The following is a 26,972-nucleotide window of genomic DNA, read 5'->3' on the forward strand; positions in this document are numbered from 1 at the left end:
ATGGAGCAGCTGGGCTTGTATACTCTGGAGTTTAGAAGGATAAGAGGGGATCGTATTGAAACATATAAGATTATTACGGGTTTGGACACGCTAGAGGCAGGAAACCTGTTCCCGATGTTGGGGGAGTCCAGAACCAGGGGCCACAGTTCAAGAATAAGGGGTAAGCCATTTAGAACAGATGAGGAAACACTTTTTCACACAGAGTTGTGAGTCTGTGGAATTCTCTGCCTCAGGGTGGTGGAGGCCAATTCTCTTTCAAGAGAGAGCTCGATAGGGCTCTTAGAGAGAGCGGAGTCAGGGGATATGGGGAGAAGGCAGGAATGGGGTACTGATTGTGGATGATCACATTGAATGGCGGTGCTGGCTGGAAGGGCCGAATGGCTTACTCCTGCACCTATTGTCTATTAACCTTCTTGGCTGATCGAGCGATGCACTGCAGCCTCCGGATGGGCCAAATGGACTCTGATTCACTGCAGCCAGGGATAAAATTGCATCTTGGCCATTTAATTTTAATACAATACAGAGGAAATGTACTAAGTGGAAGATAGACACAAAATGCTGGAGTAACTCAGCATGACGGGCAGCATCTCTGGAGAGAAGGAATGGGTGACGTTTCGGGTTGAGACACTTCTTCAGACCTTCTCGGGGTTGGAAGAAGGGTCTCCACCTGAAACATCACCCATTACTTCTCTCCAGAGATGGTGTCTGTCCCGCTGATTTTACTCCAGCATTTTGTGTCTTATCTTCAGTTTAAACCAGCATTTCTGCAGTTCCTTCCTATCGAATGTATTAGGTGGCTCAAACGATGTGACTGTTTGTCATCTATATCAATGGTTTGGATGAGAGCGTACAAAGCATTGTTTGCAAGTTGGACACAAAAAGCTGGAGTAACTCAGCAGGGCAGGCAGCATATATGGAGAGAAGAAATGTTGTTTTGGATCGAGAACCTTCTTCAGACTGAAAGTCATGGGAAAGGGAAACGAGAGATATAGACGATGATGTAGAGAGAAAGAGAGAGAGAGCTATAGAACAAATTAATGAATTGTATGCAAAAAAGTAATGATGATAAAGGAAACATTGTTAGCTGTTTGCTAGGTGAGAACGAGAAGCTGATGTGATTTGGGTGGGGTCATGTTTGCAGATTATACTAAAGTTGTTGGTTTTGCAGATAGTGAAAATGGTTGTCAAAAATTGCAGCGGGATCTTGATCGGTTGGCCAGGTGGGCTGTGAAATGGTTGATGGAGTTAATACAGAGAAAAGTGATGTGTTGCATTTTGGAAAGTCCAACAGGGGCAGGACCTACACAGTGAATGGTAGGGCTCTAAGCAGTGTTGTTGAGCAGAGGGATCCAGGAATGCAGGTGCATAGTTCCCTGAAAGTGGGATCACAAGTAGATTGGGAGTTTTGGAGAGCAGAGGGATCCAGGAGTGCCGGTGTTTTGTTCCTGAATGTAGTCACGGGTGGAGAGGGAGTGTCGTGGAGTAGAGGGATCTAGGAGTGCTGGAACATATTTCCCTGAAAGTGATGTCACAGGTAGACGAGGAGTGGTAATAATGTGCTTTATAGTCACGTGTGTGTGCGCAAATGCACAGCGACATTCTATGCTTACAAACAGTCCAGTAAAGTATTGCCATACCTAAGCACATCTCTGGTTAGCAAATTGTACAGAAATAGTCTACTGATCCCGCATGCAAGAGGCGCCATTGTTTTGGCACCATTTTCAAAGTCCAGTCCATGCTCTAGCTCGTGAGCGGTACCCATTCCAGGTGAGCTCCAGGCTGCTGTGGATCTTCCAGCAAACCAACGAAAGCCATAATTAAATGGTGGAGTAGATTTGATGGGCCGAAAGGCCTAATTCTGCTCCTATGACATGAGCACAGGAATAAGATGTGGGGGGGGGGGGGGGGGGGGGGGGAGAAAGAAAGGCACATTTTCTAGAGAGGCATGGATGGCTCAGTGTGTTTATTGATAATAGAGACACAAGGAAGTGCAGATGCTGGAGTCTGGAATGATAGGTCATGCAGCATCTTTTCACAGAAAATTGTCCTACCTATATAAACATTTTTTCACGATAAAATATATAAATGTAAAAGAATTATGCAAAATCAAAATCCAAAGCAATCTTATTCTATTATTCAATATTGCTGGTGTTATGCCTATTGATTGATTGAAAGACACAGCATTGAAATAGGCTCTTCAGCCCACTGAGTCCATGCTGACCACTGATCACGCTTTCACACTAGTTCTATGTTATTCTACTTTCACATCCACTCCCTACACACTAGGGGCATTTTACAGAGGCCAGTTAACCCTCAAACCTGCATGATGTGGGAGGAAACTGAAGGAAACCCACATGATCACAGTGAGAATGTATGAACGCCACACGGCTGGCACTTGAGATCAGGATTAGATCTGCGTCTTTGTACTTTGGGGGTACAGCGCGGAAACAGACCTTTCGGTGAGTCTGCACCTACCAGCGATCGCCCTGTAAACTAACCTACAGTCACTGAGGACAATTGACAACTTGCTGAAGCCAAATAACCTCTCTGTCGATGCTGGCTGCCTTTTTGAGGCAGTGACTCTTGTAAATCCCTTTAATGGTGGGAAAGTCAATTAGCCTACAAACCTGTACGTCTTTGGGGTGTGGGAGGGAACCAGCGCTCCCAGAAATGCTGTGGAGAGTTATAAACTCTGTACAGACAGTGCCCATGGTCAGGATCGAACCCGGATCTTTGGTGCATTCAGGCTGCAACTCTACTGTTAGGCCACATGCTGCTCACTGTCTGTCTTGTGAGGCAGCGGCTGGCCAGCTGCGCCATTATGCTGCCACTAGTACCTCTATTATTACCTCTTAATTTTACAAAGCACCATAGCCACTTATGTGGCCACTGTGGTGATGTTCCTTCCCATATTTAATGGGTGTCTTCATTGGATTCAGCCCTTCAATGGCCAGCAGGGGAGGGATCCAAGACCTATGTTCCTCCCCCACAGAGGCTTTGTGATGGTGGCGTCAAGCTTCATTATGGAGGGAGTGGACAGATTATATTTTGGGTCGGGACCCTTCTTCAGATAGATGGAGGAAAGGAAATAAAGCTGGTGGAAGGCGTGGGGCTGAAGCAATCAAATGACAGTGGAATCCCCTCTGCAGATCCACCTATCACTTACCAGCCCTTGTTAAGCCTTTTCTCCTCGCTCTCTCCGCTCTACTCCACAAGTTTGACAAAGTGTCCTGACCCAAAACGTCGCTTGCCTATTCTCTTCACGGATCCTTTCTGACCTGCTAAGTTCCTCTCGCACTTTGATTTTTACCATTGATAATTGTTTTTGGCACTGCTGTGGTCATTGTTGCAAGCATGTTTTGCCAACTTTATTGCTGCACCATTGTTCTTTGGGTCGGGATTCTCCCTATTTTGTTCCAATCCTTTGGAGCTCTGCTTGAATTTAATTCTTATTTAATTCCTGATTGAAATGTGCTTCTTTAGTTGATAGATAAATCCTACTACATTATGTCATCATTCTTATTCCCTCAAGTCTTCAGACTTACTAGAGTCATGTAGCACGGAAACAGACCCTTTGGCCCAAATTGTCCATGCCAACCAAGATGCTCCAGCCAAGTTAATTCCACTTGCCCGTGCTTGGTCCATATACCTGTTGTACCCATGTACATGTCCACCCTGTTACTACACAACTATCTTCATCTCCATAACATTTACCATTGTTGGCTCTATATAGCTTATCTCTAATGAAGGCCTGATCCATGTCTTTGTCAATTCTGTACTGGACTAGTTTAGCACACATTAGGTGAGTCTGTTCTACCTTCTGTTAACTTGACATCATTCAAAGCTTGCACAATGCACCTTCTTTCACCCATTGTCACCAAAAATTCTCATTTTTGTTCTCAAATCTCCGCAGTCTTGATTTTACACGCCTCAAAGTGCCTCCCCCTTAATCTTTCAAAAACATTTGTCCTGATCATTCCCAGCTTTAGTTGCTTGGTAATTGATGCACTTGCTCAGGCGTGGAAGACAAGTCTTGCTAAACTTCAATATCTTCCTTTCTACCTATAAGACACTTAAACAACTGTGTCCATGGTTATGACCATCTATTGTGTTTCCTTGGCTTTGGAATAATTAATACTTTGAGGGATGCCTGGGGTTGCTTTGCTGCTTTGAAAGTCTATGTAAATGAAAGTTGTTGTTGATATCAGTTTATGTAAATTATGTGACTCATCTCTGACCTTCCCTACCCAATCCAATGCCCAATATTGATTTAAAAGCAACTCATGAAGAGAACATCGAAGAGTTTTCGTTACAAATAATTGTGGATTTATTAGCAGATTAAATGTTTGATCGAGTGCTGAAGCACTTGATATGATTGAATATGGTCACGGTAATATTGTAAGCATGTTCATTCACTTAAGCAGCAAGGTACTGGATATATTGGACTTTAGAGACCGAGGTTTGTTTACAGCTAACAATTATTTCATTGGAGATACAATGCAATGCTGGAATTTTGAGCAAAAAATTGAGGAATAGGCAGCATCTGTGGAGGGAAATGGACAGGCAATGTTTTGAGTCTGAAGCCTGTCTTAAAGAAGGGTTCTGACCCTAAATGTCGTCTGCAATAATGAGGAACTACCAAAAATAGACACAAAATGCTGGAGTAACTCAGCAGGTGAGGCAGCATCTCTGGAGAGAAGTAATGGGTGATGTTTAGGGTAGAGACCCTTTTTCAGACTGTTATATTTCATTGATGTTTTGAATTCTGCTTTGTATAAAGTCGTGTTTATTTTAGAAGGTACTATACTGACTATCATCAATTAACCTGGATATAACTTCACATCCCCATGTAACTTACTTTTATCCAGTTCTCCAATTCATCTTATTGATGATGTGTTTATGTTGTCAGACCAATCAACCTCTCCTGTAGCCAGGCACGTGCCGTGAGTAATTACTCAGGGTAGGCAGTCAGTCGGCTTTTTAAAAAAAAACTTAAACCGTGCATTGTTCTTCCCATAAAAATAAAAAATAAAAATAAAGACTGTAACAATTCAATTTGCCTAAGCCCAAGTCTCCTTTATTCTGAATTACTGAATGGGTGGGGGGGATGATGGGTGATGGCAGGTGGAGAGATGGTGGGAAAAACGGGAGCACAGGGAAAAGTTGAATCAGTTGTCATCTTATTGAATGACAATACTTGTTCAAGGGACCAATTGGGGGGACAGTGGGTTTCCAAGCATGTGGAGCGTTTCCAAGCTTTCACAGCGTGTGGAGAGTCTGTGCCAGAGGTAAAGTTGCGGGGAGGGCATAAACGTTGAGAAGGAGGGGGTCGGGGATAATGGCAGTAACTGCTGCTGCGGCGCTCCGGGCGCGGAGCCACCACGTTGTAGCCGGGGATAGAAGCAGCTCGGGTAGCTGCGAGCGGCCGCCAGAACCCGACAGCAGAACTGGCCGCCACTTCACCTTTGGCAGTGCTCTCCATCTCAGCAACTTTCATCTGCTGCTCGCCGACTTCGCTCATGTCAGCCGCTTCCCGCAAACCCTTAAATTCCCACAGCCGAGTAACCTCAATCGGGATGAAAGGCACGGAGAATTATGCCTACCTAAGAGATCGATCTTTTAGATAGGCATTATTCTCCCATGCCTTTACTATATTATATTTAGTAATTACCATTTTTTAATTTTAGTCGGGGCAGGCAGGTAGTGCCTACCTTGCCTACCCTGATGCATGTGCCTGCCTGTGGCCTACTTGGATATTAAGAATGTGAGCAAATTATGATCCAAATATATTGATTTCCAACTCATTCTCTCCTTGCACCCACACTCAAAAATTAATTTATTGTAGATTCTAGGGTAGGACACTAGGAGTGAGGAGGAGGTGGGGGAGGTTATGAATTTGCTCTGTCTTTCAATGTATTAAATCAGCCTGTTGCAGGCTACAGGACAGCTAGGATATAATAACGGTACATCGAGCTTGGCTTGGTATCAATCTGGATTAACTGGAATTATCTTTGAAGTGTCTGAAAGCCCATCATTGAGGATAAGGGTGGAAAGTGAGATTAAAAACACAAAAATTGTGATTTGAGCAATTTCAAGCTCACTTCACATCTCCTTAATTAGACATTGATCGTTTATTTTGAGAATCCTACATCATGTAATTACACATCACATGCTTGGAAACCCACATATAAAATGTAGAACCTGCCTCAACCGCCCTCTGAGGCAGAGAATTCCACACTCACCACTCTCTGTGAGAAAATTTATAATACTGGTTACATTACTATAATACTGTAATACATTTATAATACTGTTCTTCCAGCTTTTTGTTCTGTTTGTATTTACTCCAACTTTTACAAACACTGACATTTTTAAGCTGGTGTTACTTGCATTCCTTTCTTGAAGGTGGTTCCTTGTACATTCAGACCTTGCCTGGACTTGAGTTTTTTTTGTACATAGGAGATTACTATGCCTTGAGACATCACAGCAAAGGTCAAACCTATAGGAGAATGTTTCTGCTACTGGACGAGCAACCAAAGGCCTGGAATATTGATTTGGAATAAGCTGGGCAGCTTAAATTCAGAAGGTTAATAAATCTTGAACAAAAAGCATGGCATCCAAAATATTGCATTGTCAAAAAAAACCTTCAGGTTCATTAATGCCCTTTAAGGAAGGAAATGAAGACTGTTCGCCTATTTTGAGGGAAGTCTTTAGACTTTAGAGATAAAGCGCGGAAACGGGCCCATCGGCCCATTGTGTCTGTGCCGACCAGTGATCACCCAGTATGCTAGCACTATCCTATATACCAGGGGCAATTTTATTGAAATCAATAAGCGAGTTCAGTATTCCGAAAAATGCAAGGAATCATGGGATTTGTCATAGTTCATTTGAGGGGGGGGGGAAAGCGTACAGGGATGCCAGAGAGCGGGGTGTAACAGTGAGTGAGAGAGAGAGAGGGGGCAGATGCGAGTGGGAGACAGGGGGGAGGGACTGGACCGGCGGAGAGACGGTGGGGGAAGGGGGGTGAAAGACATGCGTGTTTGTGTTTTGCTCACAGATGTGTTTGCACGTTGGTTGTAGAGGCGGGCAATGTCCCCCAGTCTCTCCCTCTAGTCCGGGGGGGGTGAATGGGGGGTGGAGGGATTGTCCTCGCGCCAGGGAGTTCTTGCGGAGATGGGGTGTCTGGAACCTGCAGTGAAGCGATATCAAGTTCCCCTCTCCCCGCCGCCTCGCCTTTACTCGCGTACAAGCGTCGCTCTGTAGGAAGGAACTGCAGATGCTGGTTTACACCAAAGGTAGACCCAACGTGCTGGAGTAACTCAGCGGGACAGGCAGTATCTTTGGACAAAAAGAATGGGTGACGTTTCGGGTCGTGACCCTTCTCCTGAGATGTTGCCTGATCCGCTGAGTTACTGCAGCATTTTGTGTGTATTCCCGTTGATGACTGGTGCTCAGCTTTTGCTGGCACCGAGGGGTTAACCAACATCCACTGGATAAGGAGAGAAGTGCAGCTGACGGTCCATGGCCCGTCGGGGTACGGGCTCTTTCGAAATTGGAGCAGAGTTGAGCTGGAGTTGTCGCTTCTTCTCTGCGCTGGCTGTAAGCCTGGGGCTGCCACTGCTCCGGGCTGGTGTCCCGTCAGTCCGGGGCCATCCCGGACGTCTCCGGCCGCCCCCAGACAGGGATGGGACACTCGGGAGGGGATGGGGATGGCAGTGAGACTCCGCTCACAAATCTGCCTCCTGGGGTTATGCAGGAGAGGTGTGCATGGTTCGCCCCTGCATCATAACCCTGCATAACCCGGGAGGGCAGCCCAAGTGAGAATGGAACACATACACCGTGGCTGAGGGGGACAGTAGTTCAGCTGCTGAGAATGTTTATCTCCAGTGACCTATGACCTGGGCATGCGCAGTCAGAATACTGAACTCGCTTATTAACCTTCAAACCTGTACGTCTTTGGAGTGTGGGAAGAAACCTGAGCACCTGGAGAAAATCCACGTGGTCACTGGGAGAACCTACAAACTCCGTCCAGACAGCACCTGTAGTCAGGGTCGAACCCAGGTCTCTGGCACTGTGAGGCAGCAACTCTACCACTGTGCTGCACCTTGATTTATTGTGGCTGATTTTTAAATTATTTTTAAACTCACTGAAATGAACCAGCACGTACCTCAATCAGTTATGGTTGGGCAGTAAATTTAATGTTATCCACTGACTAATTTTCGCTCCAATTACTAATTTGATGTTATCCACTGACTTATTTTCCCTCCAATAAGTGTCTTATCCTTCCCTTCACTAGTGCTCAAAATTGAAATACTAGTTAGCTATTTTCTTATTTACTCCCTTTCCTCCCAAGAGAAATGAGTCATTTAGTTTCCAGTACCGATCAGCTGATATTATCTGAGCATAGACGTATTTATATCATATCATTTGGCATAATTAAATGTCCCAAATGGTTTCACGAAAGTGTCATCGATGAAGATGTAATGTCGAGCCTCATAGGAAGATTTTGGGGATGACTTAAAAGCTGGCTGTGGGCTGAAGATTTAAGTCATCTCTAGGGACACTTCTGCTTTATGGAGAGCATTCAAGAGCTTGTGGACCTTGGAACATGGAAGTGCAGCAACCATTGCTGGAGCATTTGGGTTGATAAATGAGTTGGAATTGGAGAATCTATCTATCTAAAGAATTGACATTTGGTTTTAACGAGATTAAAGGTGGGAATTGGAGGGATTTGAAATCTTTTTTTAAAGTCATGCTGTTATTGGAATAAACGAAAACTGGTACGATAATGCATAAACATTTCCAAATAAGTTATGATTGTTGCTTCTATTCTCATTAACAGTTGGAGCAGTAGATCTTCACAGTAGTTTTTCTACTTAATTATTATTTTTTTAGCAAAGTGTAGGAATGTCCAATAAATACACTGAGCCACAGGAAAATATTTTCTCGAGATCAGAAATTCTTAAGAGTTCTTTTATAATGATGTAATAAATTGTTCAAGTAATCTGAGAATTGATGCTATGAGTGGAATTAGGGTGGATGGGCCACTTGATTAGACTTTGGCTCATTGTGTTGGAAGATGAGATCATTCTTGGTTACAGTCAACATCTTGCTCCAGCACTTAAACTGATTCTTTGCGTATGGTGTGATAACTGAGACCTGCAGTTGCTGAATCATACTTTGGTGGTGAGATGTAAGAGTACAATATTAACATCGGACGTTACGAGCACTGTTCAGAAACTTCAATCATCACAGTGGTGTTGCTCACCGTGTCAGAGACTCTGCTTCACACCTGACCTCCGATGCAGTCTGTGCGGAGTTTGCAGGTTCCTCCGGTGATGTGTTTACTCCGGGTGTTCCGGTTTCTTCAGATGTCCCAAAGGTGTGTTGGTTGGTCGGTTAACTTGCCAGTGTGAATTGTGCCTTGAGTTGGGAGGAAGTTAATGCCAACATGGGGAGAATAAATAAATAAAAGGCCACAGTTAATGAGGATAGATGGCAAAACATCCTCCATGATAATTCTCATGAGTGTGCGGCCAATATCTGATCTAACTCAATTTATAAGCTTGCAGCAAATGGCCAGATCTCTAACAATGACCAGATGGAGTGCATGAAGGAGCTAAAGAGCTTAGTAACCAGATGTCAAGTCAACAACCTATCTCTCAACGCCAGCAAGCTGTGGAGCTAATTATTGTCTTCGGGAAGTGAGGCGGAGTACACACCACGCAGCACCAATGGTATAGAGATGGAGGAGAGATTGTAAATATCACCACCAATTTGTGTGATATTGTCCTGGACCAACCATATTGAAGCTACAGCCAAGGTGGATGCAGGTATTGGATAGGCCTATTGATATGGAGGGATATAGATTATGTGCAAGAAGATGGTCTTGACATTTTGCTCAGCACAGACTTTGTGGGCTGAAGGGCCTGTTCCTGTACTATACTGTTCTCTGTTTTAACCAACAGATACATTGTAGAAAGCATCCTATTTGGATGCATCCCAGTTTGATTTGGCAACAGCTTCATTCAAGGCTACTGGAAATTACAGAGTGTTGTGGATGCAGCCTAGTCCATCACACAGACCAGCAAACCTACCCCCATCCCCATAGTATACATGAGTATTTCTCTCTTTGTACATGTTGTTATGTGTATGGCTTGATTGTACTCAAGTTTAATTTGAATGGATAGCTTGCAAACAAAGCTTTTCACTGCTCTGTTTTTCTTTGCACTACCTGTATACTTGTGTATGGCTTGTTTGCATTTATGTCGAGTGGGATTTTTAATGGGATAATAACACGCAAACAAAGCTCTTCATTGTATCTCTATCACCTGTACCAAAATAGGTGGATCATAGCCATACAGTGTGGAAACAGGCCCTTTGGCCCAACTTGCCCACACTGGCCAACGTGTCCCAGCTACACTAGTCCCACTTGCCTGCGCTTGGTCCATATCCCTCCAAACCTGTCCTATCCATGTATCTGTCTAACTGTTTCTTAAACGTTGGGATAGTCCCAGCCTCAACTACCTCCTCTGGCAGCTTGTTCCATACACCCATCACCCTTTGTGTGAAAAAGTTACCCCTCAAATTCCTATTAATTTTTTTTCCCCCTTCACCTTGAACCGATGTCCTCTGTTCCTAGATTCCCCAAATCTGGGCAAGAGACTCTGTGCATCTACCTGATCTATTCCTCTCATGATTTTGTACACCTCTATAAGATTACCCCTCATCCTCCTGTGCTCCAAGGAATAGAGACCCAGCCTATTCAACCTCTCCCTATAGCTCACACCCTCTAGTCCTAGCAACATCCTTGTAAATCTTCTCTGAACCCTTTCAAGCTTGACTATCTTTCCTATAACATGGTGCCCAGAACTGAACACAATATTCCAAATGCGGTCTCACCAACGTCTTATACAACTGCAACATGACCTCCCAACCTATACCCAATACTCTGACTGATGAAGGCCAATGGGCCAAAAGCCTTTTTGACCACCTTGTCTACCTGCGATTCAGCCTTCAAGGAACCATGCACCTAGCCTGCTAGATTCCTCTGCTCGACAACACTACCTGGAGGCCGACCATTTACTGTGTAGGTCCTGCCCTTAAGGCCCTTTTTCCATGCTCTATCTCTCAGTGATTAAAAATAAACTAAATCTGTGGAAACGACAATAAGATTATTTATCAGCTATTGACACAAAACGACTGATTTATATTTGAGTTGCGAGCAAATCATTAAATTCAAAGAGTAAGGCATGGCTCTTGTGACCAAAGAGAGGGGGGCATGGGGAAAAATCAGGGACAGGGTACTGAATTTGGATGATTAGCCCTGAATGGTACAGCAGGCTTGAAGGGCTGAATGGCCGACACTAAGTGTGTATAAAAGAACTGCAGATGCTGGTTTAAATTGAAGTGGACGCAAAATGGTGGAGTGTCTCGGAGGGTTAGGCAGCATCTGTGAAGAGAAGGAACGGGTGACGTTTTGGGTCGAGATGCTGTCTGACCCACTTAGTTACTCCAGCATTTTGTGTCTGACCAACACTAATAACTATTTTGTATGTTTTTAAAGGTCACTTAATATTCATACACTCTGCTTTGCTTAGGATTTGCTGACGATTAAATTCTTAAAATATTGTGCTGTGTAATTGCTTTTTTGCAGTTGTGTTCTTGTGTGTCAGACCTTGATGGTGTGGTGTAGTTCAATGTTGTAAATTGGTTGCAATCTGAGTGGATAATGTTTTCACGTGTTAGGAATGGTGTCATGAAGTCATAGTGCTATATAACACGGAAACTGACCCTATCGGCCAAACTCATCTATGCTGACCAATTTGCCCAGCCAAACTAGTGCCACTTACCTGCGCCTAGCCTGTATCCCTCCACAGGATAATTATTTAGCTATTCTTTAGACTTGTGTCACTCTTGCTGGAGCTGAGGGAACAATACTGGTGGAACAGGGAGATGTGGTTGTAGTCTGCTATTCACCTCTGGTGCTGCGTTACTTTGTGTGTGGCCACAGAGGATTAGATGCTGCTGCCTGTTGCAATTGCACTCCCATTTGCGTCACCCAGTATTCTTGAGATGAATGCTTGACACCACGGAGCCATAAATCGGCTTGTATAATTGGGGCAATGATTTAAAATGTTCTTTTAGGACCATCAATCAAGCCAAATGTAGATTGGAATGTGAAATCTGTGATCTGTGGAGGTTCTGGATGAACGGGCAGACGTAGAAAAATGATTTTCATCTGATACCGATTACAGGCACAATTAAACCAATCCAATACATTTCCAAACAGATTAGTTTATTTGGTGGCAGGAAGAATAACCCAGCATGGAAATTAACAATTTTGTTTTAAATGTGCAATAAGGTGTGTGATTTCCAGTAAAAATTAACTTACTCGTATTTCCTGCCAAAATTGGAAATACAGAGGGACAATTGTATCGTGGTAGCTTCCTTTTGGATGTCATGTGGTTTAGTTAGGTGGGGGGGAGGGTCTTCAAATTTAGAATCCCCTTTTAAAAATATGCTCTTTTTGTAAAAGTTTTAATATTTCTGCTCTGAATGATCACATGTCTGATTTTATTAGTACATCAGACATGGAAGATTGGGTGTGTGGATTTTGGAAAAATAATTCCCAGCACAATTGGCTCAGATATCCTTGTAATGTGAAGGAAGCGATGTGTTAACAGGCAATGCCATGACCAGAGCTGTTGACGAAGTCTTAATTTTGATTTTAAGATCCATCTGCAAGGTAATTTTCCTCAGTTTTACTTTCAAGTCGAGCATATTAAAACCCACTTAACCTCTGACACCTGAGTTAAGGTTATGGAGAGAAGGCAAGAGAATGGGGTTAGGAGGGAGAGATATATCAGCCATGATTGAATGGCGGAGTAGACTTGATAGGCTGCATGGCCTAATTTTACTCCTATTCCATTTGACCTTTTAAAGGACCCAATCAAACAAGTCTCAAAATATTTTACATCATTGGAGTTTTGTCATAAAAATATTTGGACCCGTGTTCAGTTGTGAATGAAAGCTTCAAATATGGGCAGACAGTTGTAGAATCTTGAAGATAGACACACAATACTGGAGTAATTTGGCGATGCCGCTGCTGCTGCTGAGTCGGAGGCTGCTACTGCGGGTCTGCGGACGGCTCGGACGACCCCGCGCGGCTTCCTGGAGGGAGACCGCTTTTCGGGGCTCCTGCAACGGCGAATTCTCCCGCCCGTGTTGCGGGGTCGAAGAGCTCCTGGAGCGGGGCCTAACACCATTGCCCCGCGCGGCTGGAACGGCCGCGGGACTTTGCGAGCGCACACCGGGGGCTCCAACACCAAGACCGGGTGTGCGACCTCGCACCACCCGGCGTGGCTTTAATGGCCGCGGGACAATCGCCATCGCCAGCCGGGGGCTTTGACTTTGACTCTGACATCGGGGGGGGGGGGAGAGTGCAGTGGAGAGATAAGTTTTTTTTGGCCTTCCATCACAGTTATGTGATGGATGTTTATGTTAAATGTAATTATGTTGTGTCTGGGGTCTATTTGTGTGTAATGTATGGCTGCAGAAACGGCATTTCGTTTGGACCTCCAGGGGTCCAAATGACAATTAAATTGACTCTTGACTCTTGACTCTTGAGACCAGCAGCATCTCTGGAGAAAGGGAATGGGTGACAATTTGGGACGAGACCCTTCTTCAGACCAAGTTGGAGAATCTATATCGTTATGATTTTACAGCAGTGAAGAGAGTCAACAGCTCTAAGTTCCTGGGCATGTGTATCTCTAGTGATCTGTTCTGGGCCCAACACAATGATGCAATCACAAAGAAAGCTCATCAACGCCTCAACTTCATAGATTGAGGTGATTCAGTATGCCACTGAATACTTTATCAAACCTCTACATGTGTACAATGGAGAGAATATGGACTGGTTGTATCACAGTCTGGTTTGGTAACTCAAATGCCCAGGAACACAGAGTGGTACACTGCCCAGTCCATCACAGTTACTGACCTCCCCACCAATGGAAGGACAAGAGAACATAGAACCAGGTTTATAAAAAATAAAAAGAGCAACTTTCCCAAATTAACTTAAATTACAAATTGGTTGTGGGAAGGAGACTGAGACTGCAACATGATGTGGACAGGGAGGTGGAAAATATGATACAGAATAATACTGGAAAATGTAAGGTTTAGTAGGAAATAACAATTTATTTTAAATCAAAATGTGAAGAAAGGTCTTGACCTGAAATGTCACCTTTCCATCTTCTCCAGGAATGCTGCCTGACCCGCTGTGTTTCTCTGGCACTTTGTATCCCTTTTGTGTATTAACCAGCATCTGCAGGTCTTTGTTTCTACTGTAAAATATTAGTGTGCAAAGTGAATTTTGCCTTGTTGGTTCAAAAGATTCTGATTTGGATTAGTTTATTGCCATGTACACAGCAGGGTGCAATGAGATCCATTCTTCACATGAAGCTCCGAGTAAACAGAATACATAAGGTAAATATAACGATTAATGCAAAATAGCAGGATGGTCCGATTGTAGTTCAAAATCCAATGAGTTTAAAAGAAGATTAAAGTACAATAACGCAATAATGGAATGGGGAAGAGTTCAAGAGTGTGTGGCAGCAAATCCGGGGATGGATTGTGAAAGAGCTGATTGGTTCAGAGACGGGATAGTGGTGAGGAAGATGCGGTTCTCAAATGTGCATGGCTGAGCTTTCAAGCTCTTGTGTCTTCTCCCAAAAGATAGAAGAGAAAAAAAGTAATGTTCAGGGTGGCAGGCGTCCTGACGATACCTCCAGCCTTCTTGATGCCACGTACCGCAAAAATGAACTGGATGGAAGGAAGCCTGTGATGAACTGGGCTGTGTTTACACTCTCTGCACGGTCAGGTAGTCGAGCAGAGCAGTTGCTATAGATCCGTCCCGTCAAAATACTGTCAACAAGGCATCTGAAAAATGTCAAAAGAATCATCATGGACATGTTGAAATCTTCTCAGATGCCGAAGAAAGTAAATATGCCGATGCACCTTCTAGATTGCTGCATCAGTGTGAAGGAACCAGGTTAAGTTGCTGGTGATTATGGATGCCTAGGAACATAAAGCCATTGACTGTCTCTACAGCAGTTCCATGTATGAAGACCAGGATGTGTTCATCCACTTCACTTTAGGTCACCAACCTACTCTTTTTCTTAACAATGGTAGGTTTAGGGCTACATTACTGTGGTGACAACTTGATACTAGAAAAATAGTGATTTAAGGACTTTGAAATAGGAGTTTGGAAGTAGGGTAGAGTTGTTAGGTGGGGAGTTGGTAGGGGATAAGGCAAAACTACTAGCTCTAAAATATCCCTTGGCTCTACCCCTTGTCTGCATCTACTTTATTTGACCGTGAAAGGAGGAAACAACTAGTAGTTAAACTGCTTTAGGTGCTACAAGTAACTAAAAAGGAAGGGTTAAATAATTGGAGAAGTGGGGTGAGTAAAATATCTGAGTAGAGGTAGACAGATTGTGTGACCCAAATTAGACTGTCAAATCGCATCATCTCTTATCTATGATAGAATGTGGAAGTTTTGTATAGGCTCAGTCTAACGATGGGTAAACATAGTATGTAACCGCGATCATGCAAACAAATTATGCGTAGTGTTCCAAGAAGCGATAGACAAATAGCTTGTCAGATTCCAATTTTGGGTAGGTATGACTTCTTGGTAAAAAGACAAAAAACCTATGTTCAAGGGTAAAATATTTGCTTGAGGGTAAATTTATAGTGAGGCCTTGGAATGTGTTTGGGTAAAAAATAGCTTGCAGTCCACTTACCAATTAAAAGGTTAGAACGCAGTTTGTCAAAGAAAGTAGACAAACAACCAAATGGGTAAGGGAGAATGTAAAACTTTAAAAAAACAAAAAGCACTATAATGGAAAAACCTGCCCTGTTCTTAGTAACTGAAGACATAAAGGTCAACAAAAAGTTGCAAAGCACACTGCAAAAAGAGACACAAGAGACTGCAAGATTATGGGTTGAAGGTACAGGATATGAAAGATATATCAAATTTAGTATGGCAAGGAGATTAAAATGGCTGCCAACTGGGTTCCAGTGGGCAGACCATAGGATGATATATCTTTGATATCCAATGCAATTAAAGGCCATGGTGGTGGGAGGATAGAAAAGGAGGGTTGATGTGAGAAAAAAAATAGATCTCATATTTCCCTAACTCTTCCCCTGTACCTCTTTCTGCAGTGAAAGTGTCTCCTAAGGAATGTAGCAGTTGGAAAGGTTGGCTATAGGTAAACCATTGAGAGTTAGAAATAGCCACTCTAGCTAAGGAGCCAGATCTTTGAAAGACCAGTTATTTGAAAGAGTGTAGGAAGGAACTGCAGACGCTGGTTTAAAACAAAGACCTGAAACTTCACCTATTCCTTCTCTCCAAGATGCTGTCTGACCCGCTGAGTTACTCCAGCTTTTCGTGTCCATCTTCGGTTATTTGGAAGAGTTAGTCTTGCAGTCTAGATTACAAATGAAAATTTCTAGAACCCACTAATTCCTGGCTTGGGAAGAGTACTCGTAGAAACGAGGAACTACAGATAGACGCAAGTAACACAGCAAGTTATTCCATCTTTTTGTGTCTCACTTTGGTTTAAACCAGCATCTGCAGTTCCTTCCTATACAAGGAACTACCAATGCAGGTTTGAAACGAGGAACTGCAGATGCTGGTTTTATCAGTCCAAAGAAAGGTCCTGACCCAAACCGTCACCTGTCAAGTCAAGTTTATTTGTCACATACACATACGAGATGTGCAGTGAAATGAAAGTGGCAATGCTCGCGGATTTTTGTGCAAAAGACAAACAACCAAACAAACTATAAACACAATCATAACACACATATTCTTTTACATAATAAATAATGGAAGGAAAAACGTTCAGTATAGTCCCTGGTGAGATAGGCGTTTACAGTCCGAATGGCCTCTGGGAAGAAACTCCTTCTCAACCTCTCCATTCTCTCCGTATGGCAACGGAGGCGTTTGCCTGACCGTAGCAGCTGGAACAGTCCGTTGCAGGGGTGGAAGGGGTCTCTCATGATATTGTTGGCTCTGGAGTTGCACCTCCTGATGTATAGTTCCTGCAGGGGGGCAAGTGAAGTTCCCATAGTACGTTCGGCCGAACGCACTACTCTCTGCAGAGCCTTCTTGTCCTTGGCAGAGTAATTCCCAAACCAGATGGTAATGTTCCCGGACAAGATGCTTTCCACCGCCGCTGCGTAGAAGCACTGAAGGATCCTCGGAGACACTCTGAATTTCCTCAATTGCCTGAGGTGGTAAAGGCGCTGCCTTGCCTTACTCACGAGTGCTGAGGCTTGTGATGCCCATGTCATATTATATGCCCATGTCATAGTCCATGTTCTCCAGAGATGCCCGACCTGCTGAGTTACTCCAGCACTTTGTGTCCTTTGTTTGGGAAGGGTATTTGTTCTGAGTTGACATTGACCCCAAGTAGTTGACTGAAAGGCCAATAGTTTGGCTGTTCGTTGGCATTTTATAATTGTTCTGGCCACTGGAGAGATGTTTTTCCTTGCTCACAGATTACAAAGAATCATTATTACAGCTGCGCTCGAGCAGACTTTCATCGCTCAGCCATGATCATTTGAGTGGCGGCTTTGGCTCGAAGGGTCGAATGGTCTACTCCTGCCCCTATTGTCTATAATCGATATCCTGCTTTTAAAAACAATCCAACAATCCATTTATTCACTCTTGCATTGGGATCCAATGTTAATTTTCTTCAGATTCAAGTGAAATTGCAGAATAGAATAACTACGTAATTCATCTTTCTTTCTTGATCGACTATAAAATAATGTGCAGCAAAGTGGTCCTTGTGACCCATGATGACAGTTCTCCAAGTTGTTATTATGAGTTTAAAAATGATTACAATCTTCTGTACAATGACCTGAAAATGTTCCATTTGATATTCTGTTCATGCAGCCTCCAAATAAGCAGTTTTGTAATGCTGAAAGCCGTAGTCCTTCCATTTTAAAAAAATTGGGAAATGGTTTTAAATTAATTCCCAGATGGATTTAAAATCCATTTAACTATGCTGGGAAAATATAATCTCTTTTGTATTTGCTGTTGAGAGTATATTTTGTGAACGATGACCTAATTAAAGTTCGCTTGTGTTTGAAAATGTATTTTTATGTTTTTGACTTCTGTAGTTGATAATTTTTTTTTTAATTGCATTGAAAGGACATGCTATTCTCCAGGCCACAAGCTGCTGGTGTAACTCTGCGCGTCAGGCAGCATCTCCTGACTTGCTGAGTTACTGGAGCCTTTTGTGTATTAACAACCAGCAACTGTAATTTTTCATTTATATTCCTTATTTACCTGATCCGTTATTGACAGAGCAGCATTTACTGCCTATTTTAATTGTCTTTAAAGGAGGTGTTGGTTGTTTTCTTGAACCACTGAAGAAGACCTTCCAACAGTGCTTAAGGCAAGGAGATCCAGTTTTTGGACCAAAGATTGAATAGTAGTATGTTGGGCAATTTTTACACACACACGCAGGGTGTTGGGTATATGGATCGAGCTGCCAGAGGAAATGTTGAGACTGGTACTATAACAACATTTAAAAAAAAAAAAAAAATTTGGATGAGAAAGATTTGGATGGATATGGACCGAACGCGGACAAATGGGACCAGCTTGGATGGGGCAACTTGGTCAGTGTGGTCGAGTTGGGCCATAGGGCCTGTTTCAGTGATGTATGACTCAGACAATAAAAGACCAACACAAAGTGGTACATTCATTGTAAAATGCCAAGTATGCATTTGTCTGCAATTTGGATTTTGAATTACAGGCTGTGACTATAGTGACTGTTTATAATTGCTTGTATGGTTTCACGCGCATACATTCATGCAAAGTACATATTTTCCAAAGTGGGGGATGTAATACAGGCAGTTTTCAGGGCAGAATTCTTTCTCCGTTTTCACAAGTGAAATAAATCTAGCCACATCAGTTGAAGAAATTAGTTTTGATATCCTTCACTCCTGAATCTTTTAAAAACATAGATTTAGCCAACACCATGTACATAACTTTTATTAGTTGCATGAAGAATCGGGCATAGTTTTGGATGATCACTGGGGCAATTCAGAAAGTGTACAATTCTTCAACCTCTGGCTGCGTTGATTCATATAGACACAATGTGATGCATGGGTGGTGCAGCTGGTAGACCTGCTGCCTCATAGCATCATAGACCTGGGTTTGATCCTGACCTTGGGTGATGTCTGTGTGGAGTTTGCATGTTCTCCCTGCGACTTTGTGGGTTTCCTCTGGGTGTTCCGGTTTCCTCCCACATCCTAAAGTTGTGCTGTTTCACAGGATAACTGGCCTCTGTAAATTGCCCCTAGTGTGGAGATGGTGGATGAGAAAGTGGAATACGGTAAAATTGGTGTCAATGGGTGATTGATGGCTGGTGTAGACTCGAGCTGAAGGGCCTGTTTCCATGCTGCATCTCTAAACTAAACCCTAAAAGCCACTTTGAAAAAAACAGGAAATGCACAGCAGATCAACATCATCTGTAAAACAAAAAAAAACCTGTCAATATCTAGAGATGAGATCTTTCATTAGGAGTAAGTGTAGAAATTAAGAGCAAGAGGTAATTGACCCTTTTGAGCAAGCTCAGCCATTCAATATAATCATCCTAATTCCTGTATTTCTGCGTTTATTTTGTATCCCTCGATCTCTGTCTAACTACTCGCTCAATATATTTAATAGTTTAGCTCAACTGCCAGCTGTGGTATGGAATTCACTCTCCAGGTGAAGCAATCTCTCCTTTGGCCAGGTCCTAAATCTGCAGCAGCCTTCCAGAATCAATAGAATTGTGAAATACGATAAATCAATACCTTCACTGCCTCTATTGCCCACTGTCCTTTAGTAAATTGCATTTGATGTTTCCAATATAATCATCACTACATTTGGCAGAACAGATAGAGGTTGGGTGACCAGTCTGCAGAAAAGCTTTAACTCATCCTTGCTGACTGATCTTCCAGTTGCCCTTCACTTTAGCTCTCTCAATCCTTCTCTGATCTCTTGGATGCAACAAAACTTGGAAACCCATGCAATGTTAAAAAAATAGCTTTGGCTCTGTTGATAGAATATGTGTTGTCTTCGACCTTGCATTGTGGTTTGTTGGAAAGGCACTTTACTTGCACCGCATTCAATTTAGTATCTTGCATTTGGCAGTCCTAAATGCCCCCCCCCCCCCCTAAAATGGGAAGCTGTGTGATTACCTACAGAATACCTGATCAGTCTACAAGTGAGTTGCCAGTTGCTTTATTTCTCTCTTACTTCCTCCATATGACTTTTCTGGTCTTCCAGATTGAGGTGCATGAGTTTGTTACATAATTTCGTTCAGACCGAAAGGTCTGAATGACGATAAAGGAATCTAATTCTAATGAGTCAGTGTTATCTTTAGAACGATGAAAGGTGGGTGATGAAATGAGGAAGGGTTTTTTAAACTGGTTTATTTACTAGGGTATCAATTCTTCTGCTACTATCCAGCTTGTACAGCAAACTGCACAGCATTCATTTCAACATCAGACCCAAACCCACGAGTGGTTAACACCATTTACAGTTGGTCCGATATAATCAATTTGCACTTCCTGAAGGTGAGGAGCACTGCGTCACCTTGCAGTTTGCAGGCAGAATGTCAGCATTTAGTCACTGGTCCAGGGAGGAGGATGAGTCCCTGAACAGCAGGGGCACATGGTCTCCTGCCCCCTCTACTACTCTGCGCACTCTCCCCTCCCGTGCAGGTGCATAGGTGCAGCTGATTGTGCAGAAGCCTTGAAGTCAGGATGTGTCTTTCTGCAGCTGACTCACCACTTCCTGCAACTGTAAAACATTAAGCTCTTCTACAATTGCAGGAACTAACAAACAAAACATCAACAGGAATTAAGCTGAAAGTAATTGGCGAAGTAATAGTATGCTTGTTTTATTTTGTGGTTCAGGGGGATGGTGTGGGTGGATTTTGTTAAATTGAATGCAAGTTGAGTTGAATGATATAAAGTGAGCAAATTAACTTGGAGCGTTGTATTCTAAAATAGCAACACTATGGTCAAATCAGTATCTCGTGCTTGTTGACATCGTGATCTGATGCTATACATGCTTCTGGTGAACAGCGACTATCCACAAACTATAACCCTCGCTAACATGAAATCCAGACTCCCTCAATACATTGGTGAAATGATAATGTGGAATTGGAAATACATTTTGTAGCCTTGGTGTAATTTTTGAAAAGATATATTAAAAACAAGTAAAACAAAATACTGGAGTTCCACTGGAATAAACTGTCAGGCAGCATCTGTGGAGAGAATGGAACTGATTGGAGTATGGGGGGGGGGGAAACGCTGGAAAAGAGGTGGGGGCAGGACAAAGCCTGGGGTAGAGGTGTATGGGCATGGGTTGTGTTTTATTTATTAGTGCTGTACACTCGCAATGTTTATCAAAGTCCAAATGAGAAATACAGTTGAACAAATGCCACATTCCCATGGCACCATTTTTTTAAATTTATGGGGGAAATACAAAGGCATATTGCTGATTTGACTTTAAATGCACAAAACAACTTTATTTTAATACAAATTTGTATTGCAGAATGAGCCCAGAACGTTAATCTAGTTTGGGCCTTGCAGCATAATAAATGAGAAAACTTTCATTGGTGTGAACAATTATTTGCTGTTCTGTGGAGAAGAATGTTGAGATTCGATACTCCTTGTATTCTGTGCTTTTTTTCTGAATGTTTCCGTAGCTTTTTCTGGTCCATTGATGCCTCACATTGTGTTTCCAAGGCAATGGCTAATTATAGAGTTGTGACACTAGTAGAATGTTTATTGGTGCAGCAATTATGAGCCAAGTGTTTCTCTAGATATCCAAGAGGATTTTTTTTGTGTTTGGCATTACACAATAAATGATCTAAAGGTACAGTAACATTGTCAAGGTAGACAAAAATGCTGGGGAAACTGAGGGGGTGCGTGCAGCATCTATGGAGCGAAGGAAATGGGTGACGTTTCGGGTCGAGATCCTTCTTCCAAAGTGACGTCACCTATTCCTTCGTTCCATAGATGCTGCCTCACCTGCTGAGTTTCTCCAGCATTTTTGTCTACCTTCAATTTTCCAGCATTTGCATTTCCTTCTTAAATGTAACATTGTCAAGGTTGCTTGGAGTAAATGACTGGAGGTGGCTCGAAAGACTGGAAATATGAATGGCAGGGTTTCAATCTGAAAAAGGGTCTCGACCTGTAACAGTCACCTATTCCTTTCCTCTGGAGATGCTGTCTGATCTGCTGAGTTACTCCAGTCTTTGTCTGTCTAAGTCCAGACAGCATAAGCAGAAGGGGAAGGAGTTTAATCTACTGTGAAAGTGATTGTTGATATGATGATATATTCAGCCCATGTTATCTACTGATTTGCTCTCTCCATACTCATGGAGTCTGCCTAAGGCATCATCTTGAATTAATTTTCAAACAGATATATCAAGAACATGCACACGTTGAGGAATCAATTATTGTCTGTCAAAGCATTGATCAGTTTGCAGGCCATTTGTTTCAAGTGGCTCCGTGCTGTGTACTGTAACTCAGCGGGGTCTCACTACATGCACCTTGATCTCACACTCTCCCTCCACATGCAAGCTTCTTTTAAAAAAAGGTTGTAAATTAATAGCATTTCCTGATGGGTATCTAAAAAGTTTAGTGTGTTTAGTTTAGTGCACCAGCAAGTGAGGAGGGTTCAAGGCCCCCACCACGGGTGAACAAAGGAGGAAGATGACTGAACTTTATTGCCACCCATCGCAGTGAAGAATGTTGATTCAACTGTGGTGGATGTTTATGTTAAACTTTATTTTATGTGCTGTGTTTATTTTTGCTTATTTACTTAGTATGGCAGTATCACAACTCAAATTTCGCTATACCTTATTTGGTACGTGTGACAATTAAATGGGATCTTGAATCTTAGTGTGGGTTAATGGTTTTTGGATCATTTATACTGCATGGAATGTTAATTCTTTCACTTTCCACAGATACTGCTTAATGTAAATATTTGTAGCATTTTCTGTTTATCACAGATTTCCAGCATCTGAACTCTTAGAATTTTTCATTGGTGGTGCATATTTGTGTTTTATTCCGAAAAGGGTGTATTGGATAGAAGTGAGAGAGCCTGTTATTGGTCTCTGTATTTTACAATCTGCTGTGTCCCTATCCCATATGGATAATGAGGATTTAGTGCATTAATTAGCATGGTATTCATTGTGTCACTATTAAATAATTAAATATTACAAGTGCATGTGATTTTGCATTGTCTTAGAGTTGAAATGTTTGATTTGCAAAGTATTAATTTTAGTGTGCTTGCCATTTCACTGTTAAGTACGTAACCAACTGGAAGTAAACTCCAACAAACAAGTATTTGATGACTTCTTGAGCTATAACATTTGTTGGATTGAACCTTTCTAAGATTAAAGATATTTCTGACATGGAATAAATGTATTGATTTGTGTTTTATTGTTGTGAGATGGCTAGGTCTTTGAGATTTATTGTAAACTGATTTTGAGTTTAGACCTATAAAATCATGAGTGTTGACCATTTTGTTTGGCGGTCAAAAGTCAGTAACACAAATATAGGTGTGTTCCATTATTGATCAATTGCAATATTTGCAATCCCATGGCTTTCTTTGCTTGTGTACAGTTAAAATATCTTCTATTGGAATTGAGTTCTCCGTTTAAAAATAACAAAGTAAACATTTTTACTACCATCATAATCCAGAAGTGAAACTGCAAACAAATTGCCACAGGTTCCTACTTGTAACCTTTTTTTTTTTTTCACCTAATTGAATATTGTTGTCCACTTTACCTAATGACCAGTTCCTAATCTCCACTTCTGTACTCCATTGATTTAAATTATTTTTCCATCATTCCAGCTGCTCCTAAGAGGGTAACGACTTGTTTTCTGCCAGAGAAAATATAAAAATGATTTCTAATTATTTTTCTGATCATTTTCATCAAACTTAAGGAGCCTTCATCTTTTCAATTAGTCTACGACTTCCCTGAGATACCGAATCATAACAATTCCTTAAATCCCTCCCCTTCATGAAGCCACATGAAAAGATCTCCCTGTAGCGTGATTCTGTCAGACGTGTTTATTGCAGGTTGCGCCCTGGCAACACAATTCTCATGCATGATTATCTTCTCACACATGAGTGAGTTTCAGGAAGATATCAAATGCTATATGAATAGGTATTTTCATTCGGGAGATTTATTTGTTTTCCTCTGACATGATCCTTCCTGTGTCCTGATAGATTATAAGGCATCATATTTTGTCACCTATTTCCTTCGCTCCATAGATGCTGCTGCACCCGCTGAGTTTCTCCAGCATTTTTGTGTACCTTCGATTTTCCAGCATCTGCAGTTTCTTCTTAAACATCATTGGAGAACAACAGCTTTTAGCACTAAAGAATGAATTGGTGACATTTCAGGTTGAGACTCTTCTTCAGACTTTGAAGGAGGGTCTCAACCCTTAACTTTGCCCATTCCTTCTCTCCTGAAATGTAGTCTCTACAGCCGAGTTACTCCAGCATTTTGTGTCCCATCTTCGGTGTAGACCAGCATCTGCAGTTCCTTCCCACACAGCATTTACTACTATGTATTTATCATTATTCAAAAATGCAAAGGACCTTACGCTGGCCACCTGGGTAAAGGAAAGGCCCACCTGCTCTGGTGCGGTCATATGAATATTTCAGTAAAGTTGGATCCGCTATTGTGTAAAATATGATTAAATAGAATGACAACATACACTATTATGGATCCTATGCCAAACATTTTGGATATTGTACTCTAGGATGTCATTGCCAAAGGTGTTCTTTGAACTTGTAAATCTAGTTATGAATCGGGTCAGATAAAAATTGAACACAATTTTAGTCATGCTTTAATAACTATAGCTCATAATTGTGAGGTTAGTTTTCATACATGATAAAATGAGTAGCAGAACCTACCTGTATTGTCTTCTTATCCCTACTCCTTATTAATCTCTGAAAGGAACAGCTCCATGTTTCAAACGGTATTGGCAACTTGAGGAAGCAAAGGGAAAAAAGTAGTGGATTAATCTGGCTGGTAAATTAAGTTATTGATCCTGTGTAAGTGTATATTTATTCATTTTTTCAATCATTAGACCTGTTTGCTTTGAAATGTTTACAGCTATGGGGTTTTTTTTCTGACCTGATCTGTATCCAAACTGTTCATTAGTTTCTCTGTTCCAATATATTTATATTGGCCAGAGTTTTTTCCAAAATTAAAAGTAATCCAAGACTAAAACATTGATTGGAATCCCTTGATTAGGATTTATTTCTCATGAAATTTTAGTCCCCTTTCACTGTAGATATTTATGGCTTTAAAATAAAACAGTGGAACTACAATCCAAAATCCTCGTGGTGTAAACTGGAACTCTAAGACTGATGCTATACCTATAGTGCCTAAATAGAACTATCTTGCTTGTAACAGAAATGGGATTCATTTACCTTTTTGTTCTAGTTAAAGGTAATAGATCATCAAACAACCATTTTATAGCTCTCCATTGAAGATGCCACAAGGTGTATTGCAGCAAGAAAATAAATATTAGGCAGATGAAAACAAAATGGGTTTGAGTCACTTTAGTGTAAACGAGTGTTTGATGATTGTGCAGACTTGGGAAGCTGAAGGGCCCCTTTAATATATGGTTTCTCTCTAAAATGAAAACAATTAGTAAAGTTGGAGAGAAAAAGGTGTTTAATTGTAAGAGGACAGACGCCTCTGGAAGAAAGTACAAAAGCACGTAATCAAGGAGATGGACAGGCAGACTATATGTGGAAAGAAGAGACAGACATTCACGGAGGGTATAGAGACCATCATTAAAATTCCAATGAAGTTAGAACGGGATTGTAGGTGAAGATGAACATTTTCAGGTTGTCTCACTGGAGACTTGGAGCTACAATAGATATGGTGCTTTGTGTCCGGGGTTATCGGTGGCTTATGGAGCAGAAGCTGGCTCAAAGTCCATCTGGAAAGTCAAGGAGATTTATGGAGGGGTTGCATGAGAGAGCAGACTCTGAGAACGAGGGGACGTTGGTGGGGTGAAATAGAGGGCAATGATGGGGGCTAAGGATTGGAAATCAAATTTTAAAATATTTATCTTTGAATTTCAAGGCTACTGGGTACATTGCCTTAATGTTATTGAGGGCAGGAGTAAATGAACTGGCCTTGTGTATTTGCTTTGCTGAACAGGATATGGTTTGCTGAGGAAGGTTCTAGTTTTAATCTGCCATTTTTAATGCCAACACTATAGAAACAATAAACATTTATTTGCTTTTCTCATTTAAAACAAACTTCTTAAGCACAAAATTCATGCTATTGCCAGGTTGGAGCAGATAGTTAGTAGGGGCGATAGTAGCTTGGTCAAAGTGTGTTTACAGAGGCGTTTGAAGATAAAGCTGAGAAACATGTTATGGGTTCAAAGAAGTGGTGCAACAACAAGGTTCAGGCTGGAAGTTGCAGAGGATGTGAATCTGGCAGCTGCAGGCAGTGTTGCTGCCTAGACCATCATTTGTTTTAATTAAAAATGTTTTTTTTTTTGTTTTTTTTTAAAATAGCACTATGGATGGAAGAATTCCAATAGACTAAAGATAGGCAGAGGTTGCATGCATTTTGTGATGCTAATAAAAAAAATAGTTTGCTCATACAATTTCAATTAATTTAAAATGCAGCAATTTCGCTGTTGACCATCAGAAGGCAGGAGTGAATCACCAATAGTATTTTTGCTGGGGAACATTTGAACACGTTAGGAATGATTGTCTAACTGTTGAACTTATATAATTTTAAAAATGACATGATGTTCTCTTGTTTGCTAACTTTATTAATGGGAAGTGATTAGACTATGTGGGCACACTGGATAAAAAGATTGGTCATTAAGTTGGTGTTAAAAATCCAGTTCTTTCA

General features: G+C 41.9%; 1 protein-coding gene across 1 annotated transcript in view; it reads left to right on the plus strand.

Moving 5' to 3' along the window:
* ssh2a (slingshot protein phosphatase 2a) overlaps positions 1 to 26,972 on the plus strand; it is a 123,283-nt gene that overhangs the window by 1,323 nt on the left and 94,988 nt on the right. The gene's annotated exons all lie outside the window — the stretch shown is intronic.

The sequence above is a fragment of the Leucoraja erinacea genome, chromosome 28 (assembly GCF_028641065.1).
Source record: "Leucoraja erinacea ecotype New England chromosome 28, Leri_hhj_1, whole genome shotgun sequence".
Taxonomy (NCBI): Eukaryota; Metazoa; Chordata; class Chondrichthyes; order Rajiformes; family Rajidae; genus Leucoraja; species Leucoraja erinaceus.